The 13,150-nt window shown below is 38.8% G+C and overlaps 1 long non-coding RNA gene across 1 annotated transcript; it reads left to right on the top strand.

Moving 5' to 3' along the window:
- The first annotated feature begins 7,854 nt into the window (after positions 1-7,854).
- On the top strand, positions 7,855-12,663 carry LOC146614104 (uncharacterized). Its single transcript, XR_014907068.1, has 3 exons — positions 7,855-7,914; positions 8,610-9,191; positions 9,234-12,663. It is a non-coding gene; the product is annotated as an uncharacterized LOC146614104 (long non-coding RNA).
- Positions 12,664-13,150: the final 487 nt, after the last annotated feature.

The following is a 13,150-nucleotide window of genomic DNA, read 5'->3' on the forward strand; positions in this document are numbered from 1 at the left end:
GTAATTTTTCTCTTCTCTTCTTGAGATTCAGAAGCTAATTTAAGCTTGTAAAAAAAATGACATTTTCATTTTTTCTTCCAAATAGTCTGCTCTGTACGTGGCACTGGATGCTTCATTTGACTATACTATAGTAAGTATTCTATTTACTTTCACAGCAATGGAGTCTTGAATCTTTTGAAAGTTGTTAAATATGTTTCATATTAATATTTTACAGTCAGACATGCCCTACTTGCGTAAATGGTGGTGCTTGCTGTTGATGGAGAACTTTGATCTCAGGAGGTATTTATATTTTGACTTCTGTTCTATGTCGTGTCAAAGTTTACACACCTTAACAATATCAACATTTTCTGTTAAGCTCTGGCAAGCTATTTGCACACTGGAGAGAGGAAGCCAAAGCTGTGCTTGAAGGACAACACGTGCCCATTTTCAGACTGAAAAAGCGCAAGTTCCAGGAAGTCGGTCAGGTCAGTATTCACTTTAACCAGTAGTGTAATTACATGGTTAGTGACATTTGAATAACTGTTAAAAAACTGTTCTGCAACAGAGAAATAACTATGTTTTTATCCCCGTTTGCCTGACACAGGAGCCAGCAGTTGTTGAAGATCTGCGTCCTGCTGTGCAATGGGTTGTCCAAAATAAGGCACTTTTCCGTGGACACGTAACAATGCCCAAATATGTGTCCTTAAATCAAGGGGACCAGCAGAGGGTCTTAAGAGACATGTCAGAGGAAGAAGACACCGGAGCAAGGGACTTGTTCCTCTTTGTTTTTCAGTTTGCAGAGGACATGGAGCTCTTTTTGAAAGCATGTGCTGATGAGCAGGGACTAAGGGTCAGTGCTATGTTTGACATGTGATGGACAAATGAAGGCACTGGCTGTGTTTGTTTGTTTGTTTAATATGTTGTTGTTGTTGTTTTTTTGCGTAGTACAAAATTCCAATTAAACTTATTTCAAAATGTTGTTCACTTGATTCTGTGTCCATACTTATAATAAAGGATTACAGTGTAACAGCATTAAATGTAAATGTAACAGCATTTTTTTAAACTTGTATTTTCAAAATAAAAAGCTTATTGTTGATATTAACAGTAAAGAATTGTAATCAATAATATTTATATACATTTTAAACATTAACACTCTGGGCTCTATCCTGGCCATTTGTGGACACTCCACTTGTTCTTTTTTTTGACTACTGCACTGCAGTGGACCAAAACAATGACACGGGTTTGATCTTAAGGATCTAATAGTTGTGTGTGTTGTGCATGACATTGCCACACAAATATGTATTTGCAAGATAGAGTAGAATAAATTATGACGCATGAAATATTACATAGGCTGCAGGGAATTTCTGTTGATACAGACTATTGAGCTTTGAGTTTCCCAGTCAAACTTAGCTTTGAAGCACCTGCTAAAAACACTTTTACTCTTGTACATTTCATAACAAGACACCATAGCCAAAATATTAACAAAATATGTATTATTAAAAATTTAAAAGCTGCAGCACATACAGCAACAAACACCGTTATTAAATGTGTCCTGGAGTTTATGCAGGTGCAGAAAGTGCTGCTGCTGTAAGTCAGCCTAACAGCTTCCAGATCACTTATTTTTCTGGAAAGATGGTAGGAAGGGCATCACTGCTCATTTCTACAGTCTCCCAGATCTTGGAATACAATCCCTTTGTACCATGAAACCACTTCGCAGTACTAGGAGTCCACTAAAACCTATAAAGAGAGTGATCCTGGAAGAAATGGGGCACACACTAGTGACCTCAACAATTGCAAGACAGCCTTTTCCCCGATGCTCAGATGGGGGGAAAAAGGAAGTTTCATGAAAACATTAGGACTTTATCACCGTTTTATCTTCAAAGTTAATGGTAATATATAACCTAACTGGCTATAAAGAGTAAAAAATTTATATACAATTTTGATTTTGATGAAAAGGACTGGTGCTATTTTAAAGAGTCACGTCGGTAAAAGTAGATAAATGTTTTAAGAAATATACATTTTATAGCATTTTGTGAACATACACAAAAAGTGGCCATTTTTGGCAACAAACAAGCTGAGAGAGAGTTTTATATTTTTGGCTCTCCTTGAACAAAAATAATAGTGCATAATAATCAATGTTTATGTTAATCAATTAAATGTCCCAGACTCTACTATTACTAATACAGCAGCCCCTCGTTTATCGCTGGTGTTACGTTCAAAAAATAACCCGCGGTAGGTGAAATCCATGAAGTAGCCAACTTTATTTTTTACAATTATTATAGATGTTAAGACTGTAAAACCCCTCACTACATGCTTTATACACTTTTCTCAGACAGGCATGAACATTTTCACACTTTTCTCTTTTGTTTAAACACTCTTAGAGTTCAAACCTTCGTAGAAACATAAGTCCAGTGCAAAACGTTTCGTCGGCATTGTTGTGTTTGTTTGGGAGAAAACTTACAAACATACAGTACAGCACTTCAGAGTTACACTGCTATGTAAATTCGACAAGCTAAACGCATTCTGTACTGTACAGCAGGAGTCCCCAAGCTTTTTGCACCACAGACCACTTTAATGTCAGACAATATTTTCAGGGAACGAGCTTTAAGGTGTCGTGGATAAATACAACAAAAGAATAAAAAAAAGAAACTGTGGTATTTTGTAAATATAATAATAAACGTGACTTGAGCTGTACGCCAACAACAATGACAGTGACATTCTCCTCTCTGCTTTTTTTTTTTTTTTTCCATTTGATTCACCTTTTATTGTTTATTTTATTTTCACTTACTGAATACGGGACAGACTTGACTGGGGGAAAGAAGGGGAGAAAGAAAGAGGGAAAGAGAAACAGCTGAGAAGAGGGACGGGGGGAGAAGGGCAAAAACCAACAGAATGAGCAGAAGAAAAAAAAAGAAATAAAAAAAGCATATATCAGTCACCTGGGTCACCTGCTGAGAAAGAAAAAAGAAAACAAGCAGAAGAGAACAAGAGTAATAGAATAAACAACATCACAATGATATATGGGAATATGACAGTAAATACTAAATATTACACATTATTGTGCAGCACATAAGATCAACAGAACACAGTGTGCTTTGAGGTAGGAGCCAAAAAGGGTGTAGTTTGTGGGTGTGTACACCTGTGAGCATGGACGCGCTTGTTTTTTGTTTTTTAAAAGGTTCCTTCATGTAATGATCTGCTAGAGGGTGTGGGGGGGCCACAGCCCCGTCCTCCAGGGCATGAAGCAGGTATGGAGGAGATCAAAACTCCAGACATCCAGAGGCCCCCAGAACACAAGAGACCAAGGAAGACCAACAGAGGGGCAGCCGCGCCACTGTCCCAGAAAGAGCTGAGGAGAGTCCCAGATGAGGGCTCACTCAGAAGCCGCGGAGCAGAAGCCAGGGGGAGTTGCAGTGACGCGCCCGTGAGCTCCGCCGGCAGCCAGCCGTGCCTGAGTGACCGAGCCCCAGGCCGAGAGGCCGGGGGCACCCCACCTCCGAAGTGGCCCGAGCGAGCCCCAGGCTCCAGGCCCCGATAAGCGGCCGCCAAGGAGTGAGCCGGTGTGTAACTGGACGCCCATCCCCGGACACAAAGAACCACCAACGCACCGATGTCTGAGGGAGTCCGCCACACTGCTTTTTAATGCTCTCTGGTCGCTATGGTAACGCGTAAATAGTTCTTTCAAAATAAGACACACAACTACAACCATACATTTCACACCGGAGGATCAACTCTCGCGGAACGGTACCAAAAGACTCACGGACCGGGACCGGTCCGTGGGCCTATTAGGGGCCGCTCCAGTACAGGAGACACTGGACTAGATTGATTGACAATGGTCTACAGCAATCAGAACGCACAACGCGATGTACTGTAAAAAAAAAACATAAATGTGTCACTTTTGGCCACGAATAATTTAGGGGATGGTGAATTTTTTTTGAACAAACCCAGAGTGTTAAAAACCCCCACTTAAAACCATTTTTATTTCTCAGCAGCATCAATAGTAACAAAACGCAATTTAGTTTTCGCTGTCAAAGTCGATTTAACTGAAGTTACGTGTTTCCGGTTACTGTGGAGGTCACGTGTTTCCGGTTCCGGTTACTGTGGAGGTCACGTGTTTTTCCGGTTACTGTGGAGCTCCACAGTGGCTGCAGCCAGGTCCTCTTGCCTTTAAGGCTGCAGACCCCAAATCCGGTCATTGGTACTTCCTGGCTTGTGTAGTTACTAGGTAACAAAAGCTCAACACTGCCCCTAGCGTCCTGGAGCACTTCCGTTGTGTTTTGGATTTTGCAAGTGTTTTGTATTTTGTACGTGTTTTGGATTTTGCACGTGTTTTGTATTTTGCACGTGTTTTGTATTTTGCACGTGTTTTGGATTTTGTACGTGTTTTGTATTTTGCATGTGTTTTGTATTTTGTACGTGTTTTGTATTTTGCATGTGTTTTGTATTTTGTATGTTTTGGAGTTTGCACGTGTTTTGAATTTTGTACGTGTTTTGTATTTTGCACGTGTCTTGGTGTTTGCATGTGTTTTGTATTTTGTACGTGTTTTGGATTTTGTATGTTTTGGAGTTTGCACGTGTTTTGTATTTTGCACGTGTCTTGGTGTTTGCATGTGTTTTGTATTTTGTACGTGTTTTGGATTTTGTATGTTTTGGAGTTTGCACGTGTTTTGTATTTTGTACATGTTTTGTATTTTGCACGTGTCTTGGTGTTTGCATGTGTTTTGTATTTTGTACGTGTTTTGGATTTTGCACGTGTCTTGGTGTTTGCATGTGTTTTGTATTTTGTACGTGTTTTGGATTTTGTATGTTTTGGAGTTTGCACGTGTTTTGTATTTTGCACGTGTTTTGTATTTTGCACGTGTTTTGGATTTTGTACGTGTTTTGTATTTTGCATGTGTTTTGTATTTTGTACGTGTTTTGTATTTTGCACGTGTTTTGGATTTTGTACGTGTTTTGTATTTTGCATGTGTTTTGTATTTTGTATGTTTTGGAGTTTGCACGTGTTTTGAATTTTGTACGTGTTTTGTATTTTGCACGTGTCTTGGTGTTTGCATGTGTTTTGTATTTTGTACGTGTTTTGGATTTTGTATGTTTTGGAGTTTGCACGTGTTTTGTATTTTGCACGTGTCTTGGTGTTTGCATGTGTTTTGTATTTTGTACGTGTTTTGGATTTTGTATGTTTTGGAGTTTGCACGTGTTTTGTATTTTGTACATGTTTTGTATTTTGCACGTGTCTTGGTGTTTGCATGTGTTTTGTATTTTGTACGTGTTTTGGATTTTGCACGTGTCTTGGTGTTTGCATGTGTTTTGTATTTTGTACGTGTTTTGGATTTTGTATGTTTTGGAGTTTGCACGTGTTTTGTATTTTGCACGTGTTTTGTATTTTGCACGTGTTTTGGATTTTGTACGTGTTTTGTATTTTGCATGTGTTTTGTATTTTGTACGTGTTTTGTATTTTGCACGTGTTTTGGATTTTGTACGTGTTTTGTATTTTGCATGTGTTTTGTATTTTGTATGTTTTGGAGTTTGCACGTGTTTTGAATTTTGTACGTGTTTTGTATTTTGCACGTGTCTTGGTGTTTGCATGTGTTTTGTATTTTGTACGTGTTTTGGATTTTGTATGTTTTGGAGTTTGCACGTGTTTTGTATTTTGCACGTGTCTTGGTGTTTGCATGTGTTTTGTATTTTGTACGTGTTTTGGATTTTGTATGTTTTGGAGTTTGCACGTGTTTTGTATTTTGTACATGTTTTGTATTTTGCACGTGTCTTGGTGTTTGCATGTGTTTTGTATTTTGTACGCGTTTTGGATTTTGCACGTGTCTTGGTGTTTGCATGTGTTTTGTATTTTGTACGTGTTTTGGATTTTGTATGTTTTGGAGTTTGCACGTGTTTTGTATTTTGCACGTGTTTTGTATTTTGCACGTGTTTTGGATTTTGTACGTGTTTTGTATTTTGCATGTGTTTTGTATTTTGTACGTGTTTTGTATTTTGCACGTGTTTTGGATTTTGTACGTGTTTTGTATTTTGCATGTGTTTTGTATTTTGTATGTTTTGGAGTTTGCACGTGTTTTGAATTTTGTACGTGTTTTGTATTTTGCACGTGTCTTGGTGTTTGCATGTGTTTTGTATTTTGTACGTGTTTTGGATTTTGTATGTTTTGGAGTTTGCACGTGTTTTGTATTTTGCACGTGTCTTGGTGTTTGCATGTGTTTTGTATTTTGTACGTGTTTTGGATTTTGTATGTTTTGGAGTTTGCACGTGTTTTGTATTTTGTACATGTTTTGTATTTTGCACGTGTCTTGGTGTTTGCATGTGTTTTGTATTTTGTACGTGTTTTGGATTTTGCACGTGTCTTGGTGTTTGCATGTGTTTTGTATTTTGTACGTGTTTTGGATTTTGTATGTTTTGGAGTTTGCACGTGTTTTGTATTTTGCACGTGTTTTGTATTTTGCACGTGTTTTGGATTTTGTACGTGTTTTGGATTTTGCATGTGTTTTGTATTTTGTACGTGTTTTGTATTTTGCACGTGTTTTGGATTTTGTACGTGTTTTGTATTTTGCATGTGTTTTGTATTTTGTATGTTTTGGAGTTTGCACGTGTTTTGGATTTTGTACGTGTTTTGTATTTTGCATGTGTTTTGTATTTTGTATGTTTTGGAGTTTGCACGTGTTTTGAATTTTGTACGTGTTTTGTATTTTGCACGTGTCTTGGTGTTTGCATGTGTTTTGTATTTTGTACGTGTTTTGGATTTTGTATGTTTTGGAGTTTGCACGTGTTTTGTATTTTGCACGTGTCTTGGTGTTTGCATGTGTTTTGTATTTTGTACGTGTTTTGGATTTTGTATGTTTTGGAGTTTGCACGTGTTTTGTATTTTGTACATGTTTTGTATTTTGCACGTGTCTTGGTGTTTGCATGTGTTTTGTATTTTGTACGTGTTTTGGATTTTGCACGTGTCTTGGTGTTTGCATGTGTTTTGTATTTTGTACGTGTTTTGGATTTTGTATGTTTTGGAGTTTGCACGTGTTTTGGATTTTGTACATGTTTTGTATTTTGCACGTGTCTTGGTGTTTGCATGTGTTTTGGATTTTGTACGTGTTTTGGATTTTGTATGTTTTGGCGTTTGCACGTGTTTTGTATTTTGTACATGTTTTGTATTTTGCACGTGTCTTGGTGTTTGCATGTGTTTTGTATTTTGTACGTGTTTTGTATTTTGCACGTGTCTTGGTGTTTGCACGTGTTTTGTATTTTGTACGTGTTTTGGATTTTGTATGTTTTGGCGTTTGCACGTGTTTTGTATTTTGTACATGTTTTGTATTTTGCACGTGTCTTGGTGTTTGCATGTGTTTTGTATTTTGTACGTGTTTTGGATTTTGCACGTGTCTTGGTGTTTGCATGTGTTTTGTATTTTGTACGTGTTTTGGATTTTGTATGTTTTGGAGTTTGCACGTGTTTTGGATTTTGTACGTGTTTTGTATTTTGCACGTGTCTTGGTGTTTGCATGTGTTTTGTATTTTGTACGTGTTTTGGATTTTGCATGTGTTTTGTATTTTGTAAGTGTTTTGGAGCTTGCATGTGTTTTGTATTTTGTAAGTGTTTTGGAGTTTGTACGTGTTTTGGAGTTTACATGTGTTTTGGAATTTGTAAGTGTTTTGGAGTTTGTACGTGCTTTGTCTCTAGGGGCCACCGTACAAAGTGGCGCACAAAGTTAACAAGTTCATAACATTTAAACTGTATATTTCTGTCAATACATAATTCAGTCAAAACTGAAGCCGTGCACGTGATGTGTAGAAGGACTCCTCTCAAAAATTAATTCAAACTGTGTGGGCCCTCCTCATTTTCTGACTCCTCCTTAGCCTTTATCATTTTTAACCATTCTGTGGAAAAGACCAGTAGAAAAGATGAAGTTAGTCTGGCTCATCTGCGCAGTGGCTGTTGGTAAGATCTAAACAAATACATTTCTACAAGATCATATCAAAAAAGAACCTTAGTGTGGAAAGAGTTGTCTTTTCAATTTGACTGTTTGAAGGCGTAATTCAGCATTTGGAGAAATGTCTTTACTGGTTTTCTTTTTAAGAGTTGTATAAAAGGATTGAGAGGAATCTCGTATCTGTTTTTAAAGTAGAAAGATCCAGTCAGTGTGCCTCTGACCTGATTTAATGTAAAAGAGAAACCGCCGACTGTAACTGTGTCAGTTTAAAGTTCAGACCTGTGCACAAACAAAGCTTTTGTGTGGGTGATACATGCTAAAATCAACAACAGAGAGAAATGTTAGGAATACTATGGCCTTTATTCTTTTAACCATCTTATATCATGTTGTGGAAAATGAGTCACACTTTATCCTCCGATCCTCTGGATGCTCAAATTAGAAACAGTATTTGTAGTATGTTTTTGTCATGAGCTTCTTTGTATGTAGACAAAAGTTCGTAAGAAGCCAATACACTTAATCAGATGTGTATTGTGTATCAGGACCCCCCTCTCGCCACATCGTCCCAATTTTGATTTACAGCCTCAGTCGAACCGTTTCTGTAACTTTCTAAAACCGATGATCTCAAATTCAGTGTGTTACCATTGCCAACCAAACGTTTTTACACAAGATGAAATCATGATTTTTTTTTTATGACGTACTGCAGCCACCTCTGTATGTCTGGCTTTCAACATTGATGCGACGGCCACCCATCTTTACTACAGAACAAAAAGATTTCTTCCAAAACAAGGTGCTTCAGTTACTGTCTGACAAGAACAATGGGTGAGTATCAAAGCTAATCTAAAGATGCAAAGTATCAAAATATTAAATCATATTTTCATCATTAATGTGGTGTACAGCTTTTCTGTGCAAATCACTGCATGTTTTTGTTGTTGTCTTATTTCTGTCTGATCAGATCTCACTAAGGCACAATAGAACTTTTTATTTAACATTTCTCATAGAGGATGGGGACAGGAAATGGACTGGAAAGAAAGTAGGGGAAAAATATAGCTGGGATTTGATGATCAGAGCACGTTTGATGTCCCAAAAGTGCAAAGATAAAATGAAAGGTCATGTAACTCTAGTTGCTGTCTTAAACAAACATGGGTAAAAGTAAAGATTACCTTTGTCCTGATCGAGGGAAAAATAAATAACGCCCACACAGCATATTTACTTTCATTGACCCCGAGAGTATTCGTGGTTGTTGTCAGTGGGGTCCAGGGGCATTTTCAGAGACGGTGCCCGTATAGTTGCTACTGCCCAAGTAATTAAATTGGAATTCAACTGAAAGGTTAAAGTGACATACAGTGAATGCAAAAGTATTCGGCCCCCTTGAACTTTCCCACATTTTGTCACATTACAGCCACAAACATGAATCAATGTTATTGGACTTCCAGGTGAAAGACCAACACAAAGTGGTGCACACGTGAGAAGTGGAACGAAAATCAGACATGATTCCAAACATGTTTTACAAATAAATAACTGCAAAGTGGGGTGTGTGTAATTATTCAGCCCCTTTGGTCTGAGTGCAGTCAGTTGCACATAGACATTGCCTGATGAGTGCGAATGACTAAATAGAGTGCATCTGTGTGTGATCTAATGTCAGTACAGATACAGCTGCTCTGTGACGGCCTCAGAGGTTGTCTAAGAGAACATTGGGAGCAACAACACCATGAAGTCCAAAGAACACACCAGACAGGTCAGGGATAAAGTTATTGAGAAATTTAAAGCAGGCTTAGGCTACACAAAGATTTCCCAAGCCTTGAACATCCCACGGAGCACTGTTCAAGCCATCATTCAGAAATGGAAGGAGTATGGCACAACTGTAAACCTACCAAGACAAGGCCTGTCACTACCCGATCCGTACCGGAAACCCGATCGGTACCCCGCATGCGCGAAAGGTTTCTACTTCCGGTCGTAGCGTTTTACGATAGTTATGGGTCAGAGTATCTGTTAAGATGTTAAGAATAACAAGTATATCTTAAAATGTTTGCAATAATGAAGCATTTCAGTACAATGTAGACAAAAACGAAAAATAAAAATAAAGTTACGGATCAGGACTCCCCGATCCTTACTGCGCATGTGTAAAGTCTGACCGTACAAATCGGGTCTACCCGATCCGTACCGCGCATGTGCAGATGTTTTCTTCTTCTTCTGTTCGTTTAATGGCAGTTTACTCCCCAGTGTACGAGGATACCGCCACCTGCTGACCGAGCGAATAAACCCTATTATAAACTGAATTATCGTCATTACAAACGTGTGTTAAATTTGATTTAGTGATAGTCGAGTGTGTTTATGCTCGTCTGTGAGGAGAGGATTGTTGGAATAGTGATGATGATGTGCGCTATCACTGTCAATTGTCAGTAAACACTTAATCTGGCTGATGAATCTACACGTGAGATATTACAAAGTCTGCATTATTAACTCTGTAATTAGGCGCCATTCTTCTTATTTTACGGCGCTGTTGCTCAATCGGGGGACGCTCTCTGTTGAGGAGAAAAGCATGAATTTCTTTGTATACGGATTATCCATTGTTTAAATGTCCCGGGCAGTCGAAAAGGAGGCAGAGCTGTTGAGAAATGCTAGGAGCTAACTGGGCGCTAACCGTACCATTCAAATATATTGAATGTCGCAATGTTGGCAAAGAGAGGAAGTGACGTAAGATTTGCGCATGCGGGGTACCGATTGGGTTTCCGGTACGGATCGGGTAGTGACAAGGCCGTCCACCTAAACTCAGGCCGAACAAGGAGCTGATCAGAAATGCAGCCAAGAGGCCCATGGTGACTCTGGACGAGCTGCAGAGATCTACAGCTCAGGTGGGGGAATCTGTCCATAGGACAACTCTTAGTCGTGCACTGCACAAAGTTGGCCTTTATGGAAGAGTGGCAAGAAGAAAGCCATTGTTAACAGAAAACCATGAGAAGTCCCGTTTGCAGTTTGCCACAAGCCATGTGGGGGACACAGCAAACATGTGGAAGCTGCTCTGCTCAGATGAGACCAAAATGCAAAACGCTAACGTGACAAAATGTGGGAAAGTTCAAGGGGCCCAATACGTTTGCAAGCCACTGTACATCATGTCACCACATGCACTCTGTTTATTTGCACATTCTTTTTACTTAAAAGTTTCTAAGTTAAAATCTGTAAATTTTGTAGTGATCTGTAAATCTTACTGTCAGTTCTCACTGACATTTAATGGTTGGGCATTGCATAGCAATAAGCATTTCACCACGTCGTATTATGTATGATTGTATGTGTGACAAATAAAATCTGAATTTACAGCTTCGAACGACAACTTTACAAGACTAACAAAACAGGGCGAGGTTTCTTCTGAAAATGCCCAAGAATGTGTTTACAAGAAATTAGTTGATCTATTTTTAGATGTCATTGCGCAATACAGCAAAACCGTTCACCTGGCAAAGAAACTGAACAATAAAATATGAAAAGTTAATCAAAGAAAAATTAATTTAAATGAAAAAAGACGTAACACTTTGTAACACTACCTTCGAATAAGGTACAAGTACCCTGTAGTTACGTGCATTTTATGGGCAACAAGTCAGGTTTTTGCAAGAAACAGTGAAAGAAATACTGTAAAGATTGTGTTGAGATAGTGGAAAAGGAATGTGTGACCAGCAGTATGGCTTCATGACAACAAAGAGCACTTCAGATGTGACGTACAGCATGTATAGAATATGTGTGAACTAGCTGGAGATAGATATGCCAGTGAGGATGGAAGGAGTAGTGATGGTAGATCAGCTTCAATACATGGAGTGAACCATGCAAGAAAGTCCAAGAGAGGTGAAGTTACAGTATAGGCAGGGTGGAGTGGTGCACACATGTATCAGGTGTGATTTGTGACAGAAGGACAGCGGCTAAAGTGAATATTAAGGTCTACAACAGTGAGGCATGCTGGGAGGTTTGATCTGCAGACATGTCACCGACAAAAAAAACAGGATTTCTTTCTGCGTTTAACTTACTGCAATTTTCAGTAAATTGCATACTGCAGATTAGAGCAGGGCGATATGACCAGAAATATTTATCACGATATACATTTGACAAAAAAAAAATCGAACCTGAATTGAAATTAAAATTAATACTTTAACAATTCTGTTTGCAGTGTTAGTCAGTGACTGGCTGCTCCCGTATGGGATCAGAACGATGCCACCTTATCCCAAAGTCCAGCCAATGATGCGATTCACATTCGTATATACGCAGCCAATCAACGTCGCTGACAGGCTATGACAGCGTCCTCATGTGCGACACCGGTGTTTTAGCAAAGCGGCTGATGTGGAGTGAAGCCACGTTAATGACAACGTGTACAACCATTGGAGATGTGAGCAGGACAGACGGAACAACTGACAGGAAAAGTGTGGACTTTATACCAGTTTTTAAATTGTGTTGATCGGCCACGTAAAACCAGAGTTATGATAAAATATCTGCAATGTTTGGTTTTCTTCCTGAATACTGTCGTTGTTTATATTTACTGCAGGAAGAAACGGTAAAAACGGCGTTTTATAAGGAAAACGCTCGAAAGCCTGTGAGCAAAAACACCAAAACTCCCAGCCTTTCCTATTGGTGGAAAAATGTACCATGTGGACCAATCAAAGAATGATATGGCAACATGGCCTTTAGTTGTTTAGGACGGGGGAAGTTTTAGGAGTGACGGCGTGTTTGAGATGTGAGAGATTTGAGACGTTTAGCACAAATCTTGTGTAGTTAGTGTGTAGTTAGTGTGTAGTTAGTGTATAGTTAGTGTGTAGTTGTGTGTAGTCAGTGTGTAGTTAGTGTGTAGTTAGTGTATAGTCAGTGTATAGTTAGTGTGTAGTTAGTGTGTAGTCAGTGTGTAGTTAGTGTGTAGTCAGTGTGTAGTTAGTTAGTGTGTAGTTAGTGTGTAGTCAGTGTGTAGTCAGTGTATAGTTAGTGTGTAGTTAGTGTGTAGTCAGTGTGTAGTTAGTGTGTAGTCAGTGTGTAGTTAGTTAGTGTGTAGTTAGTGTGTAGTCAGTGTGTAGTTAGTGTGTAGTTAGTGTGTAGTTAGTGTGTAGTCAGTGTGTAGTTAGTGTGTAGTTAGTGTGTAGTCAGTGTGTAGTTAGTGTGTAGTTAGTGTGTAGTCAGTGTGTAGTTAGTGTGTAGTTAGTGTGTAGTTAGTGTATAGTCAGTGTATAGTTAGTGTGTAGTTAGTGTATAGTCAGTGTATAGTTAGTGTGTAGTTAG

Source organism: Diplotaxodon limnothrissa, linkage group LG18 (assembly GCF_057381915.1).
Source record: "Diplotaxodon limnothrissa isolate DT_005_m linkage group LG18, D_limnothrissa_male_GT1.1, whole genome shotgun sequence".
Classification (NCBI taxonomy): domain Eukaryota; kingdom Metazoa; phylum Chordata; class Actinopteri; order Cichliformes; family Cichlidae; genus Diplotaxodon; species Diplotaxodon limnothrissa.